Source organism: Macaca thibetana, chromosome 17, assembly GCF_024542745.1.
Source record: "Macaca thibetana thibetana isolate TM-01 chromosome 17, ASM2454274v1, whole genome shotgun sequence".
NCBI classification, from domain to species: domain Eukaryota; kingdom Metazoa; phylum Chordata; class Mammalia; order Primates; family Cercopithecidae; genus Macaca; species Macaca thibetana.
Genome location: NC_065594.1, coordinates 82,123,758 through 82,142,833, shown reverse-complemented (window position 1 = coordinate 82,142,833; position 19,076 = coordinate 82,123,758). Strand labels below are relative to the sequence as shown.

At 38.1% G+C, this 19,076-nt stretch overlaps 1 protein-coding gene across 2 annotated transcripts in view; it reads left to right on the top strand.

The window, feature by feature from the left end:
• The window catches only part of FGF14 (fibroblast growth factor 14), a 678,189-nt gene that overhangs the window by 31,620 nt on the left and 627,493 nt on the right, over positions 1–19,076 (top strand). Inside the window, exon 1 of one of the 2 annotated variants that reach the window (XM_050766686.1) lies at positions 5–1,412. The exons of the other annotated variant lie outside the window; for it this stretch is intronic. The gene's annotated coding sequence lies outside the window, so the exon portion shown is untranslated. Of the gene's footprint in view, positions 1–4; positions 1,413–19,076 lie in introns of those variants that run through there. 2 annotated transcript variants of the gene reach the window in all.

Genomic DNA, 19,076 nt, shown 5'->3' with positions numbered 1-19,076 from the left:
AATCTTTTTAATTAAGCTATTATCATTTCCGTCATGCAGCTGCATTTAATGTCTTAAGTAGGCAACATGATATTTTCACAGGAATTATCAAATAAACTCAGTATGTTAGCTTCCCAGGGACATGGAAGCTTTGAATATAGAGGAGGAGAAGGTCCGATGAGGGGAAAAAGACCTTCTGAACCCCCTGTGGTCATAATTCCAGGGAAAGAAGGAGAAGAAACTTAAATATTTGTTAACTGCTTACTGTCTGTTAAGATTTTTAATGTATTTTATTCCCTTTAATTTTGAAAGCAATTCTGTGAGTTGAATAATTATTTCCATTTTTTTGCTAATGAGAAAACAAGCTCCTCAGAGAAGGTGAACAGAAACTGACCTATTAAAACCCTATCATGTAGGCACTGTGTAGGAAGTTAAGATGTATTTTCTCATTTAATTATCAAAATAAGTATCATTTTATGAACATGAATTAAAATAGGCTAGATTATACTTTGGTAACAAATAGACCCAAAATTTCAGTGGCCTAATAATATAAAGGTTTATTTTTCACTCACACAAAGTTGACTTTGATGCCAGGGGACTTCCCAAGCCAGTTCCTCCTGTGGTTTCTTGGCATTCGAGGCCAAGGGAAGGGAAGTAGCACCATGATGCGGTCACACTGCCTGGAATGAGGACTCCTTGCTTGTTGCCGCAGGGAAAAGTGACAGGAGAAGACTGCATGGGTTCTTAAGGCCTCAGCCTGGGACTTACGCACGTCCTCTTCCCTCTTAGCCCATTGTCCGGGGTCTAGTCACATGGACTCACTGCACAGTGGGCAGGTTGGGAATCGCGAGGGAGAAGAGGGATAGCAGTGACCCCAACTGGGTCTGCCACGGCACTGTCACCCCCATTTTAAAAATGAGAAGACTGAAGTTCAGAGAGGTTACATTATGTTCCTTGATCACTTCCTTGGTGATCTGTAGACTTAGTTCTTGAAACTAGATCTCTCTGAGTCTAAAGAATCTGTTTTTTTGCCCTCTACTCCATCTCACCCCACACACACTCTGAGTAATTTCGTGGTTTGGAGTTAGGTATGGATCTGTGGTCGCCAGCCTTCAAGATGGCTCCTGTCATCCTCGCCTCCTGGGATTCATGCCCTTGTTGTTCCCTCTGTCAGTGAAGAGGGCTGACCTGTGTGACCAGTGTGGTATTGCAGAAGAGACAGTGTGACTTCTGGGACTAGGTCATAAAAGACAGTGGTGTTTTCATGTGTCAGTGTTTCTCTGTTGGATCCCTTGCTCTGGGGAAAGCCAGCTGCCATCAGGTGGGGACGCTAGAGCAGCCCCAGGGAGCCCCGATGTGGCAAGGAACTGAGATCTTCTGCCAACAGCCAGGACCAACTTGCCATCCATGAGAGTGGGCCATCTCGAAAGTGGGTGAGTCAACCCAGGTCAGCCTTCAGATGGTTGAGCCTAGGCCAACATCTTGACAGCAAACTCATGAGAGACCCTGGGCTAGAACCACTCAACTAAGCTGCTCCCAAATAATTCTTGACCCACAGACATTGTGTGAGGTGATAAATGCTTACTGCCATTTTAAGAAGCTAAGGTTTGGGGTAATTTATTATGTGGCAATAGATAACAATATAAACCTTTTTGGATTATTTCTTTGTGTTTTTCCCGCAACTCTGAGACAATTCCTACTTTTAACGGTGAGTTTTTAAGAGCTAAATGAGAAAGTAATTGCCACACAATGTTATTAAATTTTAGCTGAATACATCTTATTATTTACTTTAATCTTGTAGTCCTAGGCAAGCTCTGTGTGAAGGTCTACACTAAAAAATGATATACTCTGATCTAGTTCAGAAGGGAGAATTTTTGAAATTTACTTTCCATCAAATGTGTATTTTTCTGTTTTGAGATATTACCTGCTTGAGATTATTTTATAGTTTAAATAACATCGTGAAGTTTTGAGAAAGAACAAGCCAAGTACATTTTTATTAAGAGTTTACTGTCAGGAGGAAGACAGAATCTAGAAGTAACTCCTTGCTTTTTTTGCAAGGAGAGTGTTGTCAGTGTTTCAGTCAATGCTTGCTGCTGAGGCAGGAGAGAATAATTGTGTAAAGAGGGGCTCCCGCAGTGCAGGACAGGAAGCCACCATGTGAGCACCACGTCCACGTGCAGGTTGCAGGCTTCATTATGTCCTGAATACCATGCCTCAGCATTTCATGTGAGTAGTCTTAGATTATTCATCAAAGAATGGGTTATGTTTACAAATATAATGGTTTTAAGGAATATTATAATTCAGCATCTTGACCACTGGTACTGGTACAACATGTTACAATATACTGTGCGTTTAAGTTTTTCAATCACACATGATTTACTCTTTAATGTTGTGCAATCTTTCTGAGATCATCTTTAAGCTGGGAATCTTGTGTTTCCCAGGGTACCAGGAGGGGAAGACTGGGTACGAGTCAGTAGTCTGAACTCCAGTGAAAGGCAGCAGGATACAATTTCTATTTGATTTAACATTCTCTTAATATCACTGTTTTAATAACCTTGTGTTGGGTGAGATAAAATTTTCTTAATGAAAACCTTTTCACTAACCATTGATGCCCATTTGCCCCTACCCCCATTAACAAACACTTCCCATATATACACTCTGAACTTTTTATCTTAGCTTACTTTTTGACAGTTGGGCAAATGACAGTGGAGAGAACATTGTTTAGATCAAACAACGTATTATTGTTGGAAATATGGCTGTCTCCTAGAAATATAGCCAAGTCAGGGTAATAGTGACCATATATTATATTCACATATACAGATTTTGTAGGTCTACATATACAAAAATATAGACACATATACATTTCCACATATAACTATATATAAAAAACTGTTAACTGTAATTATAATTACACACACACACATACACACACACACACATATACATAAACAGGTTGGAAGTAGGAGATCCCCAAGGAAGTGGAGACTGAAATTCAGACACAGAGACCTTAGCAAGGTGAGTCAGACAGTGAGAACTGATGAGAGATTCCCTGAAGGAACATCTAACAGATTTTAGTGGACAAAGCAAAACAAAGAATCAAAGATAATGCAAAAGTTTCTAATGAAAAGTCATACTTTAACAAGCATGGGGAAATATAATTATAAACTTTTGATATACATAATAATTTTTATGAGTAGAATCCAGAGAGGTGGCTGCAGCAGGAATTACTGTCACCGTTTTGTAAATGAAGAAACTGGCTCAAAGAATTTTGATTGATTTTTTTTAAGGTTTCATAGTTAGTCGAGGATAAAGCCAAAATTGGAATCTGGGGGTTTTGACTTCAGATCTTTCCATTTCCATGGATTCCTCAACTGGGGGTCTGGGCGTGGCCCTCTAGGATCCATGCAGCGCTATCCTGTCATGCATAGGCTGTGTGTGTCCGTGAATTTTCCCGGTTAGAGGACCCAGACTTTGAGATTCTCAAAGGGGCTGTGACTCGATAGAGCTTAAGAACTTTGTTTCTCCCTAGTGACTGCCTGGCTCAAGGGACCAGAAGGTTGACGAAATGAGAGGGATGGTCCTGCTGAATCATTAGATCATGGAAAAGTACATTCCCACAATGGAGAGACCTAGTTGTGTTGAGAGTCCTGATTGCGGGACAGAAAAGAGCAAGAGTGTTGGAAGTTAGGTAAATTTTTAAGGGAAAAATCTTACTTGGGGCTGGGCTAACTCTGCATCCCACTCAGGAAAACAGGTCAGACTGAACAGTTTAGGCCACATGGGTGTTATGACTAAGCAACAGTTTCGCAGCTCGCCCATGTGCATGTGCTTTCCAGTTTTTTGGATATTTCTCCCATAGACAGTTGTTCTTGTGCTCTGTTGCATGCTGATGCTCAACTGCAGAGGAACTGAATGGAGAAGTTCAGAGAGACAGTGGTTTCTGACCACTGGCTGCGGTGCTGTGGATGGTGCCAGTGAAGGGTGGATGCCTTTTGTTGAAAACTCGCTTCGACTTTGTCATCAAGGTGTCTCTGCCATTTTATAATCTAAAGTCAGATCTGTTTACACTTCATAAGTATTGTTGGGTTTACTTGGCAATATATAGAAATGTCTATTGAGAAGTCCTTCGATTGCCATAATTCCTTTTTTCTCAAGCGTAGTAAATAGGAAATATTCTTAAGCATGAAATAGTGAAGAGCTAAAGTGGGAGGGCTGGAATTTGAAACTGCCTGAACAAACTCAGTCTCTAGAAGAACCCCACTACTGTTGGAGTTACTGTGAATATGTGAGCAACCTTCTAAGGCTGAATTGAGTCCACTATGAGGTTGTGGCTTGTTATACAAATTTCAAAACCATGAAAACAAATCGGCATGAAAGTAGTGTCATGCTAAAGCATCCTGGTTGCCTTAAACCTCAAGCATGGTGCCCAGAAACATATTTTACAGCACAACTGCTTTTGATCATTTGAGTGTTCACTAAGGAAACCATTGCATCGCATTAATACGGATGTGCACGTTTGTCCTGTTGAAATTGACTTAAAAAGTTTAGTGCGAAATCCAGTGGCACTTACAGCATCTTCCTTATAATAAAAAAGTAGCAATAACACCATTTCCTTCAGATCCACAACCACGTACCTGGGTATCCAAATGATCTAAAATTGTTAGCTTAGCTCTGTCTCCATCTCAGGTGCAAACAAGGAAGCTGAAAGTGTGTTTTGGGGTTAAAATATTCAAATGCAACAAAATAATAGTCAAGACCTTTCTTCAGGAAAAGATCCGTTGAAAGACACTTGACAAGATCCTGCAGGACATTGAGTTCCATTCCCCTGAAAAATGGAAATATCTCTCTGTTTAATGTTAGACATGAAGGTAAAGAATCTTGCCTATACATTTGTGGAAGCAGATAGAGAAGAAATCAATCAAACTATTCAGAGTGGCAACAGGACAAATAAAGAGCTCCTGACAGCGGTCACAGGCAGATGATGGAGACATCACATTAGAGAATTAAAGAATAATAGATTTTCTCCGGTTCAAGAAATGCCTTTTTTTCCCCTTGTGGCATAATAATAATAAACATTAATCTTAATGGCAGAATCCTGCTATGGGAAAAGAGCCTTTTCTAACAGAATGCAGTGGCAGTGTACTGGAACACATAGTGTTCTAATTGAGCATGTACCACACCTACATTTTTAGAGCACTTTACAGTTTACAAAGCTCTTTTAACACTTCTTATCTCATCCAAATAGGCTGGAGTCCTATTTCTGATTTCCCAGTTGACCATGTGAAATACAAAAACTTGCTCAACCTCTCCCAGAATCACTTTCTTTTCCTTGCAAAATGAGGAAATTAATGCCATCCCAAATGAATATTTTCTTTCTAAATCAGTGGATGAGAGTATGTTTTCTCTATAAATAAATTAGCAACTCTAATAACTGGAGGTCACAATTAACTGATCTAAATGTTAAGTCGATTAGCCATTCAATTTGAATTTTGGAGTGTGTTAATTTTAACTGTGATTGGTGCAAAATTACTGTACATTTTGATTTCTTTGTTACTTAAATATTTTTCTTTCAGATGTATATCTCTCTTAAAACCATGAATTTTATTGTACTTCCTGTTACCACAATGAAATATTATTAAAGTCAAGTCAGTTTTTATGCCTTAATGGTTTAATATTCTTAACATGCTCACTATTTTTAATGAGTTTTTTCCTATAGAAAGTAAATCATTCTCTTTTTCAACACTTCAATAAAGTAACCTTTTCCATGTGAATTTAATTAACATGTAAGTTTTTTCCCTTCATAATATGATTAGAAAAAGATAATTCAGTATTTTTTTAATCTGATTTTGAAAATTTTACCCTGCAAAATCATTATTTAAAATTTGAGGTTTTTTTCTATACTTGTATGGACTTTAGAAATGAATATCAAAATAAAATCCTTTTTCTTTCTTCTTTTGGCATTGGATAAAATAGTGGTGTGGGGACCATGGGTTCTGTTCTCACTAAACTCATAATTTTTATAAGAAAGAGAGACACAGATTTATTGAATAAAATCTGTGCTGTGTCAACGAAGTGCTATTATACATAGAGGTAAACAGCTGATTTTGCCTGCAGGCAAGATTAACTTCCCCATATCATTCTGTTCATATTGCACTTATCCTGTTGATAAGGTATTATAATGAGAAAAGTTTCCATCTCCTCTGCTAAATATTTAACCTCTTAGAGCAGAAGCACTTTTATTTATCTCAATATCTCTATTCCTTACCTTGAATTATGCTCATTAAACATTTACTGAATTCAGTTTGGTGGAGAGAAGTTAGAAGAGCCCATAGAGGAGATAACATTTAGTAAATGAGATAATACTCGACATAGGCTTGAATAATAATGAGCCAGAAAAAGATAAAATAGGGGTGAGGAGGAAAGTAAAGTCCTAGCAAAATCATGAGGGAATGAAAGCTTGTAAAGTATTTGGAAAAGGGTGACCTAGTGTTAGGGAGTGGCTAGAAATGGAGATGAAACGGTTTGACCCAGGCCATATTTATAAGGGCTTGGACTATCGTGGCAATGAATTTAGATTCTTCTGGAACAAACAGATCACATCAGTGTCTGGCAGTAGTGAGAACACTTCTAGCAGCAGCGGCCCCAGAAAGAAGGGCACGACAATACTTCAAATAAGAAGATGAAGTCCTGAACCAAGGCAGTGGCTGTGGAAATGGAGAAGAGGACATGATACCAAGAGACAATGAAGACTGAAGGAGACTGGGCCACTGGCACCATGAAACCACCATGTCAGCCCGGGACTGCTTTTCACGTCCACACTGTTATTTGAGAGATTAAAAAAAAAAAAAAAAGTCCTATCTTGTTCAAGCAAATGCTATTAGGTTGTCTGCTATGTCAGTTAAAATCGTAACCTAATGAATACAAGGAAGACATCCGATGGGTTCAGTTTGGAAGATGTGAAATCTAAAGTTGTTTTAAGGGTTTAGAATTCAAAATAGTGTTCAAAGGTAAAGATAAAATTTTGGAAACAAATCCCACATGAATTCATAGCTGAAACCATGGAACTGAAGAACAACAGCATTTACAGGGAAGGCAAATGAGGGAGTGGCAAACAGTGCAGGAAACACTCAGGAAAAACGGAGCAGCATTTCTGGAAGTGGATTCTGTTACAAATTCCTGTAGTACTGGCCTGTAGGTGTGCTACAAAAGAAAATTCACAACCAATACACAGCGTGGTTGGAGTCTGAGGACTAAAATCCCCATGGCCAGTCTACATCTCAGGCACCAGTTCCTAAGACATTTTGGCACCTGAATGCTTTCAACATTTTGGGCATCAGGCTTTGATGCCAGGTTAACTTCTGTTCTTCTCCATGCTGTCTTTTCCAACTTGATGTCCTTCAGGTGAATAATATTCTGCCTGTTCTTGGCTCACCTCCTCTCCTGGACCACAGACAAGTCCAAGTGAAGAGTGCTGAGCCTCTGACATGCTGTTGATGGTGACATTTGTTTTTCTTTGAAACCGCTCTGATTTGATGGTCTGTCTTGAAATGAGATGCTCAAAAAAGAGCATATCAATTAATATTGCTGTGTTATATAACTTTTTAATTTACGATCAAGACACTGAGATACTATTTGCTTAGTAATTTCTATTTGGAGATCTTAAGACACACTCCTGTTTTTTCAAAGTTCTCCGATTTAGACAAGCATATAATTTCACTGGTAGATATTTTAGAATTACCTTCAAATGAAACAGCAATCTCATCCCTTCTTTGCTTTGTAATTTATGGCCTTCTTTGCTTTGCAATTTGTGGCTCGTGTGTGTGTGTGTGTGCGCGCACACATGTATGTGTACTGTCCAGCGTTTAGAATGCAGTATACAGTGGGAACTGTCTACTTGGTTAAGACACGAGAATATAAGAATTGTATTCTGACTGAGGGTAAAAGTCCATCTAAGAAGAAGTGTTCTCAGACAGGTGTGAATGGTTAGTTGGACCGTCTGATGATTTTCCTCCTTGAAATTGACTTCAAAAGGTGTTTGTACTCTTCTTGCTAATTTTTCCCAACTTACTGTGGAGGTATTACCTGTGATCTATGTAAACTCTAATTGAGAGTTTATGTTTTCATCTTGTACTACCCCTTAAGGGTAATCATTTTACCAATAACTAGTACTACATGAGATACTATTTTATTTGTCTCAAAATTATTTCTTTAATTTTTAATGGACACAGGCAAGCTCTGTCATTTCTTTTTAACCTGCTCTACCTCATCCATGACAGGGAAAATTTTCAATCACGATGCTGCCATCTAGATCAACATGCTTGGGTTTATTTACCTTTGAGCAGATGTAAGTAGCACACATTTTGGGGCAAGTAATTTAATTATTTTGTAGGCTAATTTTCAAATATGTAGACTGTTCCCAACAAGATCATCTGGAAATTGTATGTTGTGCCATGGTTTTAAAATCACCACAAGTTGACAAAAGGCATGATCTTGATCTTTGATCTTTCTTCAAATGAGGATTTTGCACATAGCATATCCTTTTTGTGTGTATGCCAAGATAGTGACTTTAAATAGTATTAATTATTGCTTAATAAAAGTGAAGTTAGAATGGCTGAAGGGGCAAATGAGTAATGAATCTGTATTTTTATGTGTTATAGCTACTTCTGATATTTATAGCTCTCTAGCTTTGTTTTAAATACATCATCGTATTTTTTTGGTTGAAATTATATTTTTATTCAAAATCCAGCCTACTCATTCTATGTTATTCTATATACTATAACTATATCTATAACTTCTGTTATTTTTAGAGCTTGGAAAAAAATTGTAAACACAGCAAATTATTTTCCCCTTGGACTTTTTATATTTTTTTTAAAACATAAAGTTGATTTTGGTTGATTTCTCTTCTAAACCACTATAGTAGTTTTCCAATGGAATCATGTTGATATTTTCAGAAAGTTAACATATAAAGGAAGTGAATTATCTTTTTCCTACTCTACTTAATGCAGATTTTCACTTAATAAGAGAATTTCACTGAGATCTGAAGGGCTAAAAATGAAGTTTTAATTTGGAACAGCAGTTTGTAACTTTAAACCACTGTACATGTACATTTTCAGATGTACTGTTACCAGTTTTCAAATTCATCATATTATTTTTCCTTAGGACAACCGAATGGTAGAAGAGCTGCCTTTTAGCTGGTGTCACACAGAAAGAAATGCAAAAGTTAAAACTAGCAAGATGTGTAGGAATTCAGATTTCCATGGTATTTTGATTAAATCATCAAAATGTAGCCAGAAATTTATATACTAAAAATTATAATATGAAAAGAAATATTAAGGTGCAACAATAGTGTATATGCTTGTTTGTAGTATGTGAAGCACATATTCTTTTTAATTTAATGTAATTTTAAGTTCTGGGATACATGTGCAGGATGTGCAGGTTTATTACATAGGTAAACGTGTGCCATGGTGGTTTGCTGCGTCTATCAACCCATCACCTAAGTATTAAGCCTAGGATGCATTACCTATTTATCTCGATGATCTCCTTCCCCCCACCCCCACTGACAGGTCCCAGTGTGTGTTGTTCCCTTCCCTGTGCCAATGTGTTCTTATTGTTCAGCTCCCACTTATAAGTGAGAACATGCAGTGTTTGGTTTTCTGTTTCTGCGTTAGTTTGCTGAGGATAATGGCTTCCAGCTCCATCCATGTTCCTGCAAAGGACATGATCTCGTTCCTTTCTATGGCTGCATACTATTCCATGGTATATATGTACCACACTTTCTTTATCCGGTTTATCATTGATGGACATTTGGGTAGATTCCATGTCTTGGCTATTGTGAATAGTGGTGATGCACATTTTCCTTGCAGCTGACATGTATCAGATGATTATAAATCTTATCAGAATCTGACTAATGAAGATTTTTCTAGGGTTTAACTCCATTCATTATAGAGTTAATCTCAGATGATCATTTAAAACATTTGAAAAAGAAAATTTTATTGTCTGCATCCTTTTCAATATCTTCATTATTTTTAATTTTTGGTAAGAAATGTATTTTGTGGTCCATGCAGAAAATGGCTTTGTGTTAGAGAAGTAAAAACAAATACACAGTATATTGTGTTTTTAGGTGGAGGACAGGTCAGAATACACACACACAAACACACACACACACATACACGATACTACTTGTAGATTAACTGATGACCTCAAATCATAAAGTGAACTGGGCCTTAACAGCTTGTGCAGTCTTCACTGTACTCTTGACCTTTGCTAGTTTATTGGAACCAAACTGTTTTCAATCCCCCTAGCAAGACAGTATGTAGTTACAAGCCTGTAAGTTAGGGAACCTCATAAATTTACTGGGATGTATTGGAATATAAAATCGTTATAACTGTGATGGTGTCAATGTCTACTAAGTACAAACACTAATTAAAAATGGCCCTCAGTGAAGGTCACAGACAGTGATGATAAATTACTTGTTTCATATAATTAATGTATTCCTGAAAATATATACATGAAACACATTTTTGTTAATGATTCACATTTCAACTGTTTATATGCAATGATTATTTACAGGACACCAAAGGTTTAAAAAATTGTGTTCTCTGATAATTGTCAAAGGTAAATACTTTTAATATAAAGTTCAAGATTTTTAAATATAAAGTTCAAGATTTTGCCCATTAAAAATAATATTTTCCTGATGTGAGGTCAAATTGGAAATGACTCTGGTTGAAATAGAAATAATTGGATTGCTTTTGGCGAAAAATCTTTCCCTTCTGAAATCTCTACCCATACGATTGTTTGGTGTGTAACTGCTGGTATAATTCCTGTATATCTACAGATATGTACATTTTGCTCTAGAGGACGGTAAGCTAGACCTTGAGGGCTATTGTGTGTATTTCTCTGTGAATGTGGCTATTCTGAGACATTTGTAAAGCGAGTATAATCAGTGAACCCATTTTCAGTGATAACACCTTGCCCACCAGACAAGAACACTAGCAAAGAGTGACATTTATTGAACACATGATCGTCCAGGCACCATTCTAAACACTTCTTCTATACTAACTCATTGAAACCCCACAATGTCCCTGTTATTACTGTCCACATTTTGTAGGCTGTGGAATGAAACACAGAGAAATTACTTAATTTGCTCAAAGTCCCCTAGCTAATAGCTGGTGGATTCAGGGTTCAAATTTAGGCAGTCTGACTGCAGAACATACTGTTTTAACAGCTACATTGAGTTGCCTTTTAACAGAGAATAAGAACTCCAGAATTAAATTAAAATATTTAATATTATTTCTGAACTTTGGCTACTGCTATTGGTAGAACTTCTATGTATCCTGACGGATATATTGTCAGTGTCCTCATACACTCTCCCAGAGGAGACCTCTGGGCCCCACTTCAGGAAGCTCTAGAGTGTGCATGCAGGTGTGGTTCCTTCCTCCTGGAGGAGATCTTGCATGGTACACTGTACCATGAAGGACCATAAGGGACGTAAGATACATGATGTACATCCTACAGCCTCGAGATGTGCAACCTGGTGTCCCTGATGGAATGTGAGGAGTTTACCATGATTAAGAGCTCAGAGGCTTTCATTAAAAAAAAAAACAAAAAACATTATAATGGAAGTAGCCTGTGTTAGAATCAAACAGCTCAGGTTTTATGATTTAGAATGTACACTGGGCCCTGCTCCTCCACCACTTCCTAGCGATAGTCTCTTTTAGCAGTGTGAAATGGAACTTTCCAGATATTTAAGAAGTATCAGATATGAATATCTGTGTGTGTGTGTGTATATATATATATGATATATATATGCATTTTATAGATTAAAATCATACTTTACATGTTGTTCTGGCATTTTGCTTTTACTTAATAAATTAAAATTATCTTCCAGTCTCAGAAGTCCATGTCAGTATATTGGGAATTAGCTCATTTTAAAAATAGCTGCTGGGTATTCCAGAATATAAATCTATGTAGTATAAATAATAATGCCATTAAAAGTAATCAAATAATTTATGTAACCAATGCCCTACTATTGGAAATTAGGTTGTGTCCCAGTTGTGTGATTCAATGGGACAGTAAACAATGGGACTTGGACATTGAGGGTAGAGAGGCATAATCTTGCCCTCAGGCATTGGTGCATTCCTGCCTCTTAGACCATCAGATCCTTATCTAGCAAATTTTCAAGGTTTTTCATTAATAATAATGACAGATTTTAGATAACATATAACTTTTTGGTGGGGAACCTTAATGTACTCTATGTGGTTGATTGACTTATGAACCTTCACTATATTTTGTCAGTCAAGAGGTAGGCATTAACTTTCTGAATCCTATATTTTTAAAGCAATTACAAATGTTTCACACCTGAAGCTGTAGATTTATGTCTAATTGCTTCAGAGTTATCCTTATCTTGCAAAGAACTCTTCAGTGTTGTGTAAAGTTGCATGGTTGGGTTTTAAAAAGTTTTGCTCTTAGTAAGGAGCAAAGAATTCTATTAAGGAAGAAGTGATGTTTTCTGGGTCTGGCTTTGCATTCAACTGAGATGTTTTAAGTGCTTATCAGCAAGTAATCGTTTAAGTCTCCTTTCTTTGACCTTTGTTAAAATGTTCATCTCTTTCTTTTTCTCCAATTCTCCACTTAAAAATCTGTTATGACCTAACATTAATAGTGAAACTATTTTGTGAAAAGTTCTAAAAATAATAATCGTGAGCAAGTGACTTCTAAATGGCAATTAAATTGATGTCTGGGAGAGACGAGGACATTGTGCTAACTCAACTGCTACTCTCTCTGTGCAAAGTCACATGAGATTTTAATAGCATAGGTTGTTACCTGAGATGGAAAAAAATCTTAGGCTTGAATTAGTCCTAAGATAATCTATAATTGCATTATTTTGTTGAATTGATATGAGTAGTTTCTGTAATTTTTAGAAAAATTAATCCAAGGAAGAATTATTTTAAATATATTCACATACATTATGTTCAAAATATTCTGCATAAGGTTTTCAGAGTATGAAGATACAAACTACGGTAGAGACTCAAGTTGTAATTTTTTAACAATTTGGGTAGAGTTACTCAAAATTCTGTTCCTTCTACAGAATACTTCATGCTTGTATGAATTCATGGGAGGGGCAGATTGTGTTATTTGGAGTAACAATTTCACACACCTTGTGACATACGAGATGGGGAGTTTAGACTGTCCTAAGGCAAACATTCCCGTGTGTCAAAGCTGCAAACTTCCAGCCAGCACCACATACTTAACTTTCCAGGAATCGCCATCTGAAGGAGGCCTCAGTAATACAGCAACACCTTGTTAGTCTGGACATATCTCACTGACTCATTCTTTGGAATGTGTCACCAGCATCTGGGCAACTTTAGATGGAGGCCTTCAGTATTGTGAGTGCAGGGATACCTGTGAAATATAATGGTTGTGCAAATTTCATTGAACAGTAGTTGATGTGACCTACAAAGCCTAATACATTTGTTTTTCGTCATGATCTATGTAAGCCCATGCTTTATTGGAATCTGTGTTAGAAAACATGTCAGTCTATTATTCCATTATTGTTACAGCATTTTGCTACTGCCATCATTCATCCCTCACTCAACGAACATTCATTGGGTACCTTTAAAGTAATAGGTATTAGATACAAAAATACAGACGTGAAAAAGATACCTTTTTCCCTCAAGGCTGTCACAAAGGCAAATAGTTCGATGACAATGTGAAACGGGCTACAAAATATGTAACAATATGGGTCTTGATTGCGCAAAGAAGGATATGACGAGCTGCAGCTGAGATGTTAGGGGAGGTCAAGGAGGTTTTTACAAATAACGTAACTCAAGCTAGGTCTTGAGGGCTGAACAGATTTTACCAAATAAATAGGAAGGAAAATACTTTCTCTCTAAAGAGAGAATAAGCACAGAGGTGTGTATTTAACACATTCTATAAAGGGAAGTGCAAATGATTCTTTCAACAGTATTGATGAAATTGTGAATCAAAAGTATCTGAGATAGGACTCAATCAATTTATTTTGCCAAGGTTAAAGACACACCCATGACACAGCCTCAGGAGATAAAAAAGCTACAGTTTGCCTACAAGGAAATTCTTTGTGGGCTTCAAGATGATGACATGTGCCCAATGTGGCTGGGGTACAGCTTGGGTTTTGTCTTTTAGGGAGACACAAGACATCAATCAATATGTGTAAGATGTAGATTGGTTTGGTCTGGAAAGGCAAGACAACTTGCAGTGGGTAGGAGGCTTTCAGGTCGTAGATTGGTAAGAGACAAACAGTGGCATTCTTTTGAGTCTTTGATCAGCCTTTCACTGAATACAGAATTTACATGTGAGAGAGGGGGTAGAGGAAGAGTCACTTTTGTCTTAGTCTGACGCAGTGAATCTACATTTTTATATAAACAGTAGGTGAGAAGAAGCAGTCAGATACGCATTTGCCTTAGATGAGCAGACGGATGACTTTGAGTTCTGTCCTTTGTCCCACACCTGTGAAGGTAAGCTATCAATTTACATTGCCAGGGTGAAATCAACAGAACTCTTTTAAGGTAAAGATCTTGAGTCCCAAAAGGAATTTCCTTGTGGGAAAATTGTGAGGGAGGTATGTAGCTCTTTTAATCTTTGTAGTTATTTAGGAATAAAATGGGAGGCAGCTTTGCCTGAGCAAGTTCCCAGCTTGACATTTCCCTTTGGCTTAGTGGTTTTGGGGTCCTGAGATTTATTTTTCTTTCAAAAAGTGTATACACCAGACATGGTGAATGTAGTCTCATGGTGGGAAGCTACCAAAAGGGAACCTAGAGAGGAAATGAGAATGAAGTCAAAGTAGGCTTCCCCTAACTATCAAAATGAACTTAGAAGAGCCTGATGGTGGAAGTGGAAGCCACAGAAGGATTTTAAATAGGAGACTAATACAGTTTGGAAAAACACGCTGCCGGGTGGAGGATAGATTTGAGGGGTCGAGAGTGTAGGATGGGAAGAGTGAATGAAGAGACTGTTGCAATCAGTAGTCTTAAGTGGGAGGTAGCGAGGTCCAGGAAGTGAGGATGGATTGAAGCGATCCATCTACTGTGCAAGAAAGCAGAGTGTGGGAGTACTGGGGACTGATTCAATTTGAGAGGACTGGAGGTGTGAAAGCTTGAATTACAGCATGATTGTTCCAGGAGGCACCTGACGAGGTACTTCCGTGGAGAAGATAATGCTTTCAGCTTAGGACATTGTGGTAAAGCTTTTCAGAAGGCAGTTGGGTGTATCTATGTCAGAAGCTTAGAAGAGGGGCCTAGGTTGGGGGCACGGCTTTGGGGTGATTACATTGAGCTGGTATTGAAGCTACAGGGGTTGATGAGATCACCAAGTATTTTAGGTGAGAAGACAAGAAACGATACACAGAACTTTGAATGACACCATTAGTGAAGACTTGGATGGTGAAGGGGAGCTGGCAAAGAGATTGAGAGAGAATGCACAGCAGGACAGAAAAACAAGAAGTCTATTAGCAAACTGAATGTATTTTCTTTATGCCTCACTGCTTTCATGACTGTGTCTAATACTTTTCCATGAGTCCAATATACATTTTTACTAGGTATATTGCTTTTATTTTTAGATATAATGGTTTTCAATTCCTTGTGACTTGACACTGGACTCCAATTTTTATAGACAAGACACTTTGGAATTTAAACTATATGCATTCACATAGTGTTTATAAAGGGTGAAAGTAAATCTAAACTCTTGATTCAAGACTCAGGATAGCAGAGATGCACCAGGGGAAGGGGAAGAGGAGTGAGAATTAGAGCAATCTATTATAAGGGAGGATATTTTGAGAGGAAAACTTTTCTCTCTTAAAGACAAATTGTTTTCTTGCTAACTGTATCTCAACATCTTAAAAGAATCCCTAGTTTATGTAATTGCTGATGGCTAATGATAGACATGTCCTGGTGTGTGAGTAAATGTGGATAAGGTTTATGAGCCATTTATTAAAACAACTTGTCTCCTTAGTGGCTAAAATTCCCCCCCATGTTTTCCTCAAGGAGTCATCCAATGCTGTTGTTTTCTATGGAACCCTATAGCTATTCTGTAGGTATTTCAATTTTCAAACGAATGTTGCAGGTGTGTGTGTGTGTGTGTGTAAAGATATAGATATTGTGGTTGTTTGGGTATTTTATAATGGTGAAATCTATAAACTTACAGCTTTCAGTACATTTCAAAGGCTCAATAATAAACCATAATGTTTGACAACTTCCCAGCCATATTCATATAATATGAGGTGTATCTCCTTTAACCAAAAAAGCTGCGTTTTAAACATTTGCTTGTAGTTAGGTTGCAGAACACTTTTCCCCCCATGGAAATAATGTCATAAGTGGGACTTGCATTCAAGCCCTGCTTACTGTGGTTGTTTGAAATATGTTCAGAAATTCTTTGACAAAACCTTCAAATGGTAGAGCTAATTCCTCTCCCTTCAGCATGGGCTGGATTTAGTGACTTACTTCTAACGAATAGAATAAAAAAGCAGAGGCAACTGAATGTGGCTTCAGAGACTAGATGACAAAAGGCACCTTGGCTCTCTTTTCTCCCTTTCTCCTGGATCCCTCGCCCTGGGGCCAGGCAGCTGTCACGTCCTGAGGATGCTCAGGCAGCCTGTGGAAAGGCCCCCATGGTGAGGAACGGAGGTCTCTGACCAAACGCCATGTGAAGACTCCAGCTTGGAAGTTGACCTGCCAGTCCCTGTCAAGCCTTGAGAAGACTGCGGGCCTGGTGATAACCTCACTGCCTAGAACCACCCAGCTAAGACGCTCTGCATTTCTGACCCACAACAACTGTCAGATAATACATCTTTGTTGTCTTAAGCCACTGAATTTTGCAGTAACTAGTTACCCATAACTAATACACCCACAAAACCCTGTTTAATTCAATTTGAATACTCTCTAAAGATTTCCAACAAAAAACTATTAAAATATAATTTCAGGCAAAGGAGACACTGTGAACCTGAATAAATAATGTAATTTGAAGATATGTTTGAGGGGAAAGAAAGCACATTTAATTAGAGAAAGATGAGGAAGAATTTTTGTTTGTTTGTTTACTGTTTTGACTTAGGTTCCAAAGGGAAATCCTGGGTTTTTAACTGGGTATAATTTTATCATACTTGTAACTGTACTTTTTACAAAATTTTTAGTCTTTTTTGATTCACGTAGGAAAGACACATAATGAGAGACTTAGAAGGGAGGGAGAATAATTTTCCTGAGGCAAGAGTTAGAAGAGAGGTAGAAAGGGAGATGGGGAGAGAGTTCCATGAGGCCTGAGAAAGGAGAGGAAGCCCTTAGCAGTTAGTGGTGAGAAGCAGAAGAGAGTGCCCAGTGCTGGCCTGCAGGTCTGAGGAGGAGCAATGTGGGTGTTGTGGTGGATACCTCCACCCCCAGAAGAGGAGAATCTGTTGCTTCCCAAAGCAAGTTAGGTTGGAATGACCTGGAGTTTCCAGTGGTGAGAGGGAGGCCGTGTCCGGTAACTATGCTTATGTAGAAAGCTTGCAGAAGTTGAATGGACATTCAAGGGAAACTTGGATGAATATGGCTGGCTGCATCTTACGCCACTCCCTACTTCAGTGGCAGCTCTGTTATTCCCACATAGCTTCCTTTGAGTTTCCATATCATCATTTTACACCTGACTACCTGGGCAATTGTCAAGAAGTACAATACTTGGCTGACTGGTCAGCCCCTTCCTGTGTTCTGTACAAAGGCCATGGCAGGAAGCTTGACTTTTGCCAAGTACAAAAAGGACTTTTATTTGTCCTAAAAAGTTCTGCAATTTGCTAAGGAGGGTGTGCAAGTTAACCACACAAGATAGGAAGAGAGTTGGGAAAACAAGATCCATCACAGTTTCCACATGGGCAGGAAGTGTAGCAAGGCATCTGCCTTTGCTCCACGTGAGCTTAAAGGACATTTTTGTGAAGCCGATAGATTCTTTCTTTAGACCTGTTGGGGAGGTGATTTTTTCTTTTTTAAAGAGGGTTTCACTCTGTTGCCTAGGCTGGAGTGCAGTGCGATGGCACAATGATAGCTCCCAGCAACCTCAAACTTTTGGGCTCAAGGGATCCCCCTGCCTCAGCCTCCTGAGTAGCTGGGACTACAGGCATGCGCCACCACACTGGCTGATTTTTAAATTTTTTTTGTAGAGACAGGGGTCTTACTATATTGCCCAGGTTGATGTCAAACTCCTGGCTGAATTTTTGAGGTTAAATTACCTGCTATATGCTATCATATAAGGATCTGGTAAATGTGTGTTAATTTATTATTAATGAATGTTTTCACGAGTGTGTGTTTTTAACAGTTCACCATAGTCCATGTTCACTCTTGTCTCTCTTCTCCATTTTCTTCTCAGGTTTGTATTTGAAAACAGTGCAGCATAATTCATTGTGAATGCACATATATAATTATAATTTTCCCCCCTTAGTATCAGCTTTATTCTGAGGAGAAAAATGGGGTTCATCATTTCCATGGGACTACTGATCAGTGAAAGTAATATTTTAAAAATATTTATAGATTTGTTGCACCACAATTTCCCATATAGTGAAAGTACAAATTCCCAGAATTTGTCCTACTTTAACCTAAAACCATGGGTTCATAATATGTTATATTTAGGTAAAACCAAGGAATCAAACACGCTCAGGGTTTTTAACTTTCTTTCTAGAAAAAATCACTTCTCAGCCTTCTGGCTTTGAAGTTTCTATTGATAAAAAGAAAGAGATGCATTTTTATTATCTTTCTGGAGCTAAAGTTTGCAGATTTTTATGACTCCCGATCAAGTGGCATTATTATGGAAACTCTCTTAATAGGCTTATTCAACATGTTCAAATCAGAAAACATGACCTGCTAATAACACGACATCAATTCTCTTTTGGAGTTTGTAAGCAATAGAATGAATATTATATTCATCATTGACATGGAGAATACAGCTGAGAGGGTTGTGTCACCTGAGAAGAGCCACATGTAATTAAATTGAGTGTATGGAGAGCAGACATGGAGAAGTTTGGGTATAAAGGGAAGTTGACTATGTCAGCACAACCAGGATTTCACAGTGCTGGTGGAGCCAGTTTGGGCTGGAGGAGTGGAGGAGCA